A 12,278-nucleotide genomic window follows, 5' to 3' on the forward strand; every position below is an offset into this window, starting at 1 on the left:
TTGTTTATTAGTCTTTCTGTTGCTGTTTCTTGATCATGGATACCTTTTAGTAGCCAAATAAATAAATCCAAAGAATAGGAAAGTCAACACAGTCAGTAATCTACCAATTTTCAGATTGCTTTTAGATTGGCATTCACTAGACAGAACTTCAGTCATAACAGGTATATCCTAAGTAAAAATGGACCAACCTTTAAATGTTCCTGACAAGGAGAACAATTCATACAATAACAACATTGTAAACATAAATAATTTTGAAAGACTTAAGAACTCTGATCAATGATATGACCTTTCAGAAGACAGATGATGAAGAATGCCATCTCCTGACAGGTGGTAGACTCAAAATGCAGAATGAGAAATACATTTTAACATGGCCAATGTAGGAATTTTCTTTGCTTGACAATGCATATTTAATACAAGGGTTTTGTTTTTGTCTTTTTTTGAATATGGAGTAAAGGGAAAGGGGAAAAATAAATGCTTGTTAATTAAAAAAGAAATTAAACAGAAATGTTCAAGTAGAAAGGTTAACTATTTACCCCAACATCGATGAGAAGATCAGCTTATTGACAACATTTATTTTTCTCTCTATCCATCCACATGGGGAAGGATGGGCTAGTAATTCTTGATGCTTAATATAAGATCTAAACCACCTGAGTGAATATCTTTTAGTGATGCAATGCTATCCAATGCAATGCAAGTCATGCTATCCAAAATTCTTTTTCAAGGAAGGAAAAGTCAAATGTGCCATCTCTACTCCCCAAGAGTAGAATAGTTGCCCAGAGGCAGCTAGTATATTTGCCAGGAATTAGAATTCAATTCCTTTATTGCTATTATTGCTAGGAATATATTTGATACATGAAAAACTTAACAACTATTAGGAATTAAATCACAAATAAAACAGGTTGGCCAATAAGCCTGAGCTCAAACTTAGATCTATATTTAGCTTAATATGAATAGAAGTTCATGTCTCCACTGTTTGAAATAGTTAAACCAGTTCCATTATCCTGAACAATGCTGATGAGATCACAGACTGAAATACAGAGGAAGGAGAATAGTCTTTTGTGAGTTCCATTATAGCAAATCAAAAAGATACTCTTTATTCCAACCTTGAGATTTCACATAATAAACCCTGCCAAGGCTCATCTAACTTCAGAGAACACTTTGGAATATTTTACACAGACTACCTCACATATATACCATTCATCTTAATTCAATAAATATTTATCAAATTTCTTCTTTGTTCAAGGGTTGAGGTAGATCCTGGGGGCACAGAAACAAAAATGAAACAGTCCTGGTCTCAAAGAGTTAATTTTGTAGGGACAGAAAGGGAAAAGAAATGCACTTAATGTCAATCCACTATCCAATGGTATTAATTGACCATCTACACTGATCAAAATACCTGCCTATATCCAGTGAGAGATAAGAATAGTAAACCTTAAAAGAACTTCAAATCTACTAGGAGATGAGACACTGTGGATTCATGGCATTTATGGAATATATCATAAAATCAAAAGGATTCATAAGAACTGGGTTCTAGTCCTAAATCAGCCACTAATTGTGGGAACTTGGATAAGTCACACTGCTTTTACTCTGACCCTCTGTTTGCTCATCTATAAAATGAAGTTAGACTAGACTAGATGTCCTCTAAGCCCCAGATCTAGATTTATGATCCTAGATCATTTCAAAGGTCTCTTCCAGATTTAAACACTTTTGCATTAATACACTCTAAATCCTTTATCTCTAGAAACTCAAAGTATTAACTATGATTTTTTCTCAGAAGCAGCAGAAAATCACATTGTCACACTAACCAGGGACCCAAGAAAATGTACAGCAAGGCCAGGCTCCTTGCGAAATGTCTCCAGACATGAGAGATGACCATGAATACAAATGATTTGCCAGGATGCTCAGCTGATGGATTCTTTTGTTGTTGCCAATAATTGTAAGATTATTAGTTACTGCAGAATTGCCATTCAGGACTGTGAAAGCTTACACATATCCTCCTATTGCTCCCCATCCATTATCCAGAGCCCAGAATAGAAAATGCAATGCCTTATGAGTTAAAGGTCAGCTGTGTCTGTTCAACTAGATTTATCAAAAAAGCAGACAAGCCCCTTTCTAATGCCCTGAATCATTTACCCCAGACTGGTTGCCTATTCTCTGGAAGACACTGGCTGCAAAGTCCATGTTATTCCTTGGGGGAGTGGGAGGGAGTCACAAACAATATATAATTATAGAAATACATAATTTTGGGTGAGAATTTAATTCAATTCAATAATCAATTAACTGCCTACTCTGCAAAGCACTGTGCTTGGAAATTGAGTATTACCCGACCCAATAAACCCTAGTGTCTTCTCTTTCTGTTTTCCATTAGTTCTCTTTCCAAGCTTTTTCCACTCTTCTTACACATTATTTCCCTCTGTATAATTTACGACCCAGTCACATTGGTCCACTAGTTCCTCATTACACATTGCATTCCTTCTCCAGTCTCCATGCTTTTGCATGGATTGTACTCTATGTCTGGAATGAACTCTCTCCTCATATTAATTAGTCTCACGGAATCCTTTATTTTCTTCAAGAATCAATTTAAATCCGACTTTCTTCATGAAGACTTTGCTGATTCTCTTCTCCACCCCATAAGCCAATAGTGTCATCCTTTCCAAAATTAAATTGGATTCATTTGTGTACATATTCTACATATACTTTTGATGGCACCTTGGTGGCACAGTGGATAGAATGCTGGGAGAAAGAAATCAAACCATTTTGGTCATAAAGGGGGTCACAAAGAATTGGACACAATTGAACAATATATATTTTCATATATGTATATGTTAGAATATAGATTCCTTCTTGAGAGTAGAGACTTTTATCTTTGAATCCCCCATAATTTAGCATAGTGCCTGGCCCACAGTATGGTTGTTGGATAAAAGCCAAACAGTACTTTCCCTCAAGGAGTTTATATTCTATTAAACTATGTGAAGGAGAAAGAGGAAGAAATACATATGCAGACAAGTACAATTGAAGGTAGGGAATGCTTATCTAAAAGAAGAGAATCAATCAAAGTTTGTATTTTATTTGAAAAGTCACCAAACACTAACAGCTGGGGGAATCTGGGGGAGTTTGTATTCCACTGGGCTATTGTAGGTTGGGCTGGAGGAAAGAAAGAGATTAATATATCCAGATTATACTTATAATAAAAAGTAGGGGGTGAGATCGTAGGTGCCTTAGGAAGATTCTCTTGGCAGCCATGTGGAGAATGAATTAGGAAAGGAAAAAGAAAGATCACTGGAGGTCAACTGACCTCTAATAGACCTAAAGGGGAATTCTCTTTACTACATGCTATTGGACATCTGACTTCAGTTTGAATTGCTGGGGAGGAAGGAGAAGCACTACCACTAGAAACAGCCTATAATAGTTAAGAAACATTTTCTTTAATCTTTTTTAAAATTCTGAACTTATGTTGTTTGTTTGCTTTTTTTCATATTTTTCTCCTTTTGATCTAAATTTTTTGTGCAGCTTGACAAATGTGGAAATATATTTAGAAGGATTGCATATATTTAACATTATTAGATTTTTTGATATCTCAAGGAGTGGGAGCAGGAGAGAGAGGGAGAAAAATTTGGAACACAAAATTTTGGAAAGGTAAATGTTGAAAACTATATTTCTATATATTTTGAAAAATAAAATACTATTTAAAAATAAAAATAAAATAAAATTCTGAACTTAACAAATCCCATCCCCACCCCAAAATGAGCATTTCCATATGAATAGAATAGAAAGGGATTGTGTGTGAAACTAAATCTCTGCTAAACAGAGCTTGTTTCTTTTTTTCTTTTTAAATATATAATAAATTCAACAGTAAAGCTCTGTGAACTGGACTCAGAAATAAGTTCAAATGTGGCTGGCCGGCCTCAAATATTTACTAACTAGATAAGTTATTTAACTTCTATTTGCCTCAGTTTCTTTATCTGCAAAATGGGGAATAATAAAAGCACCTACTTCCCAGGGTTATTGTGAGGATCAAATAAGATGATAACTATAAAACATTTAGCACAGTGCTTGGCACATAATGAGCACTATACAAATATAAGCTATAATTATTATTATTAAATGAAACTTCTAGCCATGGCATTTCATTCTGTTGTTTTTTTTTTGTTTGTTTTGTTTTGTTTTTTACATGATAGAATTTAAAATACTTGAAGATAGCTGTTATATCTCTTCTATTTCTTCTTTTTGTAATGCCAGAGAAACTGAGACAAGATAGAGATTAGAGAATTTTTAATATTTTATTTGAGTGGGAGAGATTGTGCTGGGGGCATGTTACCCCCAGGGCTGATGTCCAAAGCATCCAGTAGCAAATGTGAGTTCTCAATGACATATATATGGCTCTAAGTTCGGGTAGACAAATGGGAGGTGGAGTCAAAACTCTGGTGAGCGGAAATCTCCAAGAAAGGGACCATCAATCCGGTTCTGACAGGTTGGGGGGAGGACCATAAATTCTTACAAATTGGGAGGACTTAGGAGGTGTCCAACTAGAGCCAGGAAGTCTAAAACTTAGAGATATAGACAATGTCAATTAGGTATCTGAGATGGGAAATCTGAAGTCTTATCTTCTGGAATATCAGATGTCCACAGCCCTAATTATCTCAGTTCTAATGAGCAGAAGAGGGAGATTGTAACCAGGGGGATTGAGGCAGAACAATACAGAGAAACTGGGGCAGAATAATTCAGGGAAACTGAGGCAGGACAATTAGGGAACTGTGGCACAACATTTTGTAAGATTCTTTTCTTTCACTCTCCTTTTCTGAAGTCTAGAAAAATCTATAGCCCAGGTCTTATTTACCAGTTGGATAACCTTAAGCAAATCATTTAATCACTCTGAGCCCCAGGCAGCTAACTTTCTAAAATGACCTACTAGGTCTCCATTTCCTCATCTGTAAAATGGGAACAGTACTAGAAGTGCCTATTTCTCAAGATTGCTATGAAAATAGCATTTTGTAAATCCTAAAGCAATGCAAAAATGTGTTATTTTAAAATTTAAACAAGCAAATATTTATCAGGTAATAAGTATGTACGGGGCAGTTTATGGTTCAAAGGATACATCAGTAGACTTAAAGTCAGAAATACTTGAGTTCAGATATCCTGAGACACTTAACTGTGTGATCTTGGGCAAGTCACTTAATCTTATTTGCCTCAATTTCTTCATCTGTAAAATGAGCTGGAGAAGGAAATGGCAAATTACTGCAGTATCTCTTCCAAGAAAATCCAAAATGGGGTCACAGAGTTGACTGAAATAACTGAAGAACAACAAAAATTATATAATTGTTGGGGATGCAGACAAAAGAGCATAAACTACATGAGGGAAGAGAACATAAAATAAATAATAAACGTTTAAATACAAAATCATTGGGGGCAGGGAGTTCTATAAACTGAGTGGAAAATATCAGAAAAGATTTTATTTAATAGAAGACAAGAGCCAAGGGTGGGGACAGCTAGGTGGTACAGTGGATAGAGCACCAGCCCTGAAGTCAGGAGGACTTGAGTTCAAATCTGATCTCAGACACTTAACACTTCCTAGCTATGTGATCCTGTGTGACCCCAATTTCCTTAGCAAAAAAAAAAAAAAATAAAGTAACCAAGGTATTCTAAGAGAGGGAGGGGTTCTTAGGCACGGGGTACTCCATATCAAGGCATGGAAATAGGAAGTCTTAAACTGTATAGAAGAAGCAGGAGGACCTATGTTTTTCTTCTAAAGTTGAACTCCTCATGGGCCTATTTATCCATTCCACTAACATTTATTTGGTGTTTACTATGTACAATGCTCTGTCTCTGTTCTCTTTCTTTCACTTTATGAATGACAATCGTAAAAAGAAAGGTCTCCAGGAGTACAATATTGAATATTACTACCAACAACCACGTAGCTCATATTTAAAATAGACTGGGTCTACTTTTCCTTAGTGATATCTGACCTGCTTGCTTTCTGTTTCCCATACCTGACATTTCATCTGTTACCTTTGTGCACATGGTTCCCCATGTCTGAGGTACACTCCACCTTCACCTTCATTCTTGGTGTCTCTGGTTTCCTTTAAGACATAGATCAGGAACCATCTTCTCTATGAACCTTTTTCTGTACCTTCCAGATGTTAACTCTTTTCCCTCTTTCTGTTATGTTTGTTGTTTTTATTGTTGTTCAGTTGTATTTTCTTGAGGTTTTCTTGCCAAAGATTCTGAAATGATTTGCCATTTCCTTCTCCAGATTATTTGACAGATGAGGCAATTGAATCAAGCAGGGTAAAGAGACTTTCCCAGACTCACACAGCTAGTAAGTGAACTCAGGAAGATGAGTCTTCCTGACTCCAGGACTGGCACTCTATTCACTGCATCACCTAGCTGCCTGGCACATAATAGGTGCTTAATAAATATTTGTTGAATTAAATTAAAACCCACTGTACATCCCGAGCTATAGTTTCCCTAACCTGTGTGACTACCACTGCCACAAGACATGGAGGGGATGATTCTATAATGTTCCTGCAAGGATAGTCATGATAGTAGCATGGGGTATAGTGAAAGACTTTGAGTGTATGTGTGTATAAAAGATCTTTTCTTAGAGTTTCATACAGAATTTCAGAAATGGAAGAAAGGAGTCAGAAGGCTGATCTCCTTTCTTCCTATTTTCCCATCCTCAGTTATTCTTTTTCTTCCCTTCTCTTAAAGGGGGATAACAGCAGAAGAAACAAAACAGAAGGCATTCTGCAGCATTTTTTCACCTACTCAGAAGTGGTGGGATGGAATTAAATTTAGCCCTGCAAAAAAGAATTAAAAGGACATCCCTTCCCCTTTATAGCCCATCCCACATTCTAGTTGTATATCTTACCATTCAGACTATGGTCTACCAATGAGAATGGTTTTCTTATGAGAAATGTTAGTCATTTGGGGAAGATAATCACTTTAGAAATAAGTATCAAATTATAGAAATGGCTAATGTGCTTCTAGTTAAAGTAACAAATAAATTGCCCAGAGATTTTCCTGAGTCTGGGGATGTTTGATTTGAGCTTTGCTTCTTCCCCAATAGTTGATTATATGATCTGTCTTTCATTTGGAATTCACAGAGCTATTTGCCTTCAGATCTTCCTAAATATTTCCTCTTCCTCTTCCTGAAACATTAGTCCAGGAAATATTCCTCTGGCCCTTTTTTTTTCAGTCTGTATTGTAGTCAGGCACCCTGAGAACCTGTTTTGGTTTTTAGGGAAAGTAGAGCTTATTCTCTTACCTTTCTGAATGCAGTTGTTCTCTCATAAAACAAGGGTGCCTTCTTTCTCTCACAGAGACAGTGAGCAGTGATCAGTTCAGATGATACAGACTATCTTATAAATAGGAAATAACATGTTTAAAGTGGATGAGATCATAAACTAAATAAAAGGTCCCAGATCACAGAAAAGAGAAATCTCCAGATGTGTTCATCTCACACCCTTGAAAATCTGGTCCTTCAAAAAACTCTTTCCAATGAAAAATGCTGTTTTCCTCTGGTCTATTTGTATCACTGTCTTAGCCCATAAAAAATGATGAAAAAGATATTAAAGTGGATGGGAGTTCAATAGAATTATAATTAAGAAGTAGCATAGTGCAATAGTGCAGTAAAGAATGAACCAAGATGACCTGGTTCAGGTCCCACCTTTGATTCATATTGGCTGTCTTTAGAGAAGTCACTTAACCCTTCAGCACCTACCAACAACTTTCTGAAACTATAAGCTACAGATCTGTTTTGATAGAAGGAAGGAAACAAGCACTTATTAATTAATTAGTTTTTAGTGAAGCAAAGTTAAATGACTTGCCCAGGGTCACACAGCTAGTAAGTGTTAAGTGTCTGAGACCAGATTTTAACTTAGATCATCCTTATGACTGTAGGGCAGGTACTCTATCCACTGCCATCTGGCTCTCCCACCTAGAAATAAGCATTTATTAAGTACCTACTATGGACCAAGCACTTGTGTTAAGTGCTTTACAAATATCTCATTTGATTCTCAAAGCAACCCTTCAAGATGTGCTATTTTTATCTCTATTTTACAATTGAGGAAACTGAGGCCAGAATTAAGCAACTTGCTTAGGATCTCACAGCTGGTGTCTGAAGCCAAATCTGAATTTAAGTATTCTTGACTCCAGAACCAGCACAGTATCCATTGTGCCTAGTTTTCTTTAAAGTATAAGGTGCATCTTTATCACAGTGAAATCACACATCTGGACCAGACCAAAAAATAATAACGAACCGTTCTATAGCTATTTAAAATTTACAAAGCACATACATTATCCTACTTGATCCTCACAACAACCTTGTGAGAATAGATTCTATAGATGTCATTCCCTTTTATAATCACCCAATAACCAAGCATTCATGAAACACTATGTTTCAGATTTTGTGTTCTATGAAGAGGGGGGATATATAGATCTCTAAACATATAAAAAATAGAGGAGAAAGTAAATAAAAGGTAATTTCAGGGAAGGGAATGAGAAAACTGAATCTCTATGGGATTAAGAAATTTCTCTAAGACTTACATGAACTGATGCTAAGTGAAATGAGCAGAACCAGGAGATCATTATATACGTCAACAACGATACTGTATGAAGATGTATTTTGATGGAAGTGGATTTCTTCGACAAAGAGACCTAACTCAATTTCAATTGATCAATTATGGACAGAAGCAGCTACACCCAAAGAAAGAACACTGGGAAATGAATGTAAACTGTTTGCATTTTTGTTTTTCTTCCTGGGTTAATTTCTGCCTTCTGAATCCAATTCTTCCTGTGCAACAAGAGAACTGTTTGGTTCTGCACACATACATTGTGTCTAGGATATACTGCAATATATTTAACATATATAGGACTGCTTGCCATCTGGGGGAGGGGGTGGAGGGAGAGAAGGGAAAAATCAGAACAGAAGTGAGTACAAGGGATAATGTTGTAAAAAATTGCCCTGGCATGGGTTCTGTCAATAAAAAGTTATTATAATAAAAAAAAGACTCAAAAAAAAAAAAAGAAAAGAAAAAGACTGCTAGAAAAATTAAAAAAAAAAAGAAAGAAATTTCTCTAAGGGAAAGGGACCTGTATGTGCAAGGATGTTTGTGGCAGCCCTGTTTGTAGTGGCCAGAAACTGGAAACTGAATGGATGCCCATCAATTGGAGAATGACTGAATAAACTGTGGTAAAAAATGACCAGCAGGATGATTTCAGAAAGGCCTGGAGAGACTTGCATGAACTGATGCTGAATGAAATGAGCAGGACCAGGAGATCATTATATACTCCAACAACAATACTATATGATGACCAATTCTGATGGATGTGGCTCTCTTCAACAATGAGATGAACCAAATCAATTCTAATAGAGCAGTAATGAAGTGAACCAGCTACACCCAGCGAAAGAACTCCGGGAGATGACTATGAACCACTACATAGAATTCCCAATCCCTCTATTTTTGCCTGCCTGCATTTTTGATTTCCTTCAAAGGCTAATTGTACAATATTTCAAAGTCTGACTCTTTTTGTACAGCAAAATAACTGTTTGGACATGTATACATATGTTGTATTTAACTTATACTTCAACATATTTAACATGTATTGGTCAACCTGCTATCTGAAGGAGGGGGAAAGTTGGAACAAAAGGTTTTGCAATTGTCATTGCTGAAAAATTGCCCATGCATATATCTTGTAAATAAAAAGCTATAATATAATAAAAAAAGAAATTTCTTTAGAATCATACAGTTAGTGAATGTCACAAATGGCACTTGAGGTGGAGTCTCTTTATTTCATGTTCCATTTTCCAATATTGTCTTGCTACTATATATTTGGGTTTATTTTAAATAACTAAAAAAGACTAAGGCATATCATTAACAGAACATATATGTGGCCCAGTAATACAGTGTCAGGCCTGGAATCAGGAAGACTCACCTCCCTGACTTCAAATCTGGCCTCAGACATGTACTAGATGTGTGACCCTGGACAAGTCACCTAACTTTGCTTAAATTTCCTCATTTGTAAAATGAACTGGAGGAAAAAAATGGCAAAATGCTTTATTCTCTTTCCTGAGAAAACCTGAAATATTGTCAAGAAGAGACTGATGGAATTGAACAATAAAATATCATTAATAAGTTTACAATAGTAATTGTCACTCCTGGGAAAAATGATTCATGTCAAGATATTCCTTTTTTTTTTAAAAATGATGGCATCCCTAATGAGTTAGACATGAATGTTTATTTATCTGTTACTCTTGAGAAGCTTTCAATCATCTGATAAAGATATAAGGGAGTTACTTTTATATATGAATCACAGATGTCCAGGAGGCCAGTTTAGAAGTCTAAGCTTAAATTACTACTGATTTAAGAAATACAAATTAAAACAAATCTGAAATACCACCTCACACCTATCAGACTGGTTAATATGATAGGAAAAGAAAATAACAAATGTTGGAGGGAATGTGAGAAAACTGGAATACTAATGCATTGTTGTTCCAACCATTTTGGAGAACAATTTGGAACTATGCCCAAAGGGCTACAAAACTTTCCATATCCTTTGATCCAGCAGTGATACTACTGGGTCTGCAATCCAAAGAGAGCATTAAAAAGGGTGGGAGGAGGAACCATATGTGCAAAAATGTTTATAGCAGTTCTTTTTGTGGTGGCAATCAGTTGGAATGCCTACCAATTGGGGAATAACTAACTTAAGTTGTGGTATATGAATGTAATGGAATACTATTGTTCTGTAAGAAATGATAAACATGCAGATTTCAGAAAATTTGCAAAGACTTACATGAACTGATGCTGAATGAAGTGAGCAGGACAAGGGAGAATTGCACCCAGAAACAGCAACCTTGTGCAATAATCAGCTATGGTAGACTTAGCTCTTAGCAATACAGTGATCCAAGACAATTCCAATGGACTTGTGTTGGAAAATGCCATCTACATTCAGAGAAAGAATTGTAGAGACTGAATGGAGATCAAAGCATATTACTTTCACTTTTTTCTTGTAGTTTTCCCCTTTTCTGATTTTTCTTTCACAACGTGACTCATATGGAAAGATATTCAAAATTATTGTACACATGTAACTTGTATCAGATTGCTTGAAAAATTTGGATCTCAAAATCTAACAAAAATGAATGTTGAAAACTATCTTTACATGTAATTGGAAAAAAATAAAATACTATTAAAAAATTAAAAGAACTCTAGGCTTTTTTTCTTGGCAGAGAGGGTACTTGGATCTCACTTAGAAGATTGGATATTTCATTATTTCATTCACCTAATGAATTCTCATAGCCAGCCTGTTGTACCTTCAAATTGCCTTTCATTAAAACCTGCAAGTAATAGCACTTAAAAGGAAGCATAATTATGAACTAAAGTAGAAGTAAACTGCATAATCATCTGTCACTTAGAAACCAAATGACCATAAGTCACTTAAACTCTGAGTATTAGTTTCCTAATCTGCAAAATGGATATGATGATACTTGTATTAATTACTTATTTAGTAGTGGTTTGGGAAGCAAATGAAATAATGATGAAAGAATGATCATAACCACTAGTCATAATATTAGTAATCAATTGGGTTGATTTAAATTCTATGCCACTACACATAGAAAGTGAACTGGTTGAGAAATACTATGACTAGCTAATTTTAAAAACTCATTTGTGCCAAGTGTACCATATAAACAGAGACAAACTATGAAAATCTTTTTGAAAATAAAAAAAATTAGAATAGCCAAAAAATAGTTAAAACAAAAAAGATTGCATAAGATTGCAAACTGATGGGGACCTTAGACATCAGCTAGATTCTGCCTATTATCAATTTTTCCAATATTTCTTTCTTGGTTTGATTATTCTGATGTTTTCATGTATTTTCTACATTGTTCCACATTAAGTAAAATGAATGAATGTGAAAAAAAATTAAGTTAGTTATTATGATTATATCCATGATTATCTGGAATGTGCTGTTGACTCTTTAAAGTATTCAAATTGCTTCCCTGGTAGTTATTTTCAAGAGTCATTTTCTTGATTTTCTGGTCATTTCTATCTCGAAGGATTTGGTTGATTTGAGAGTTTCTTCAATTTCATATACCAAGACCTCTACATTTATGCTATCTCTCTAGTTGTGTGTATATATGTACAGGTGCAACAACAGTTTCAAGATTTCTCTCACCTCCCTCATCACAGGATCTCTTTATCAAGATAAAGCAACATGGTAATGTGTCTGGTTTAGATGATATATTTAAAACAAAAATTCTAAAGGCAATTAGCAGATTCAGT

This window comes from Sarcophilus harrisii, chromosome 1, assembly GCF_902635505.1.
Source record: "Sarcophilus harrisii chromosome 1, mSarHar1.11, whole genome shotgun sequence".
NCBI lineage: Eukaryota > Metazoa > Chordata > Mammalia > Dasyuromorphia > Dasyuridae > Sarcophilus > Sarcophilus harrisii.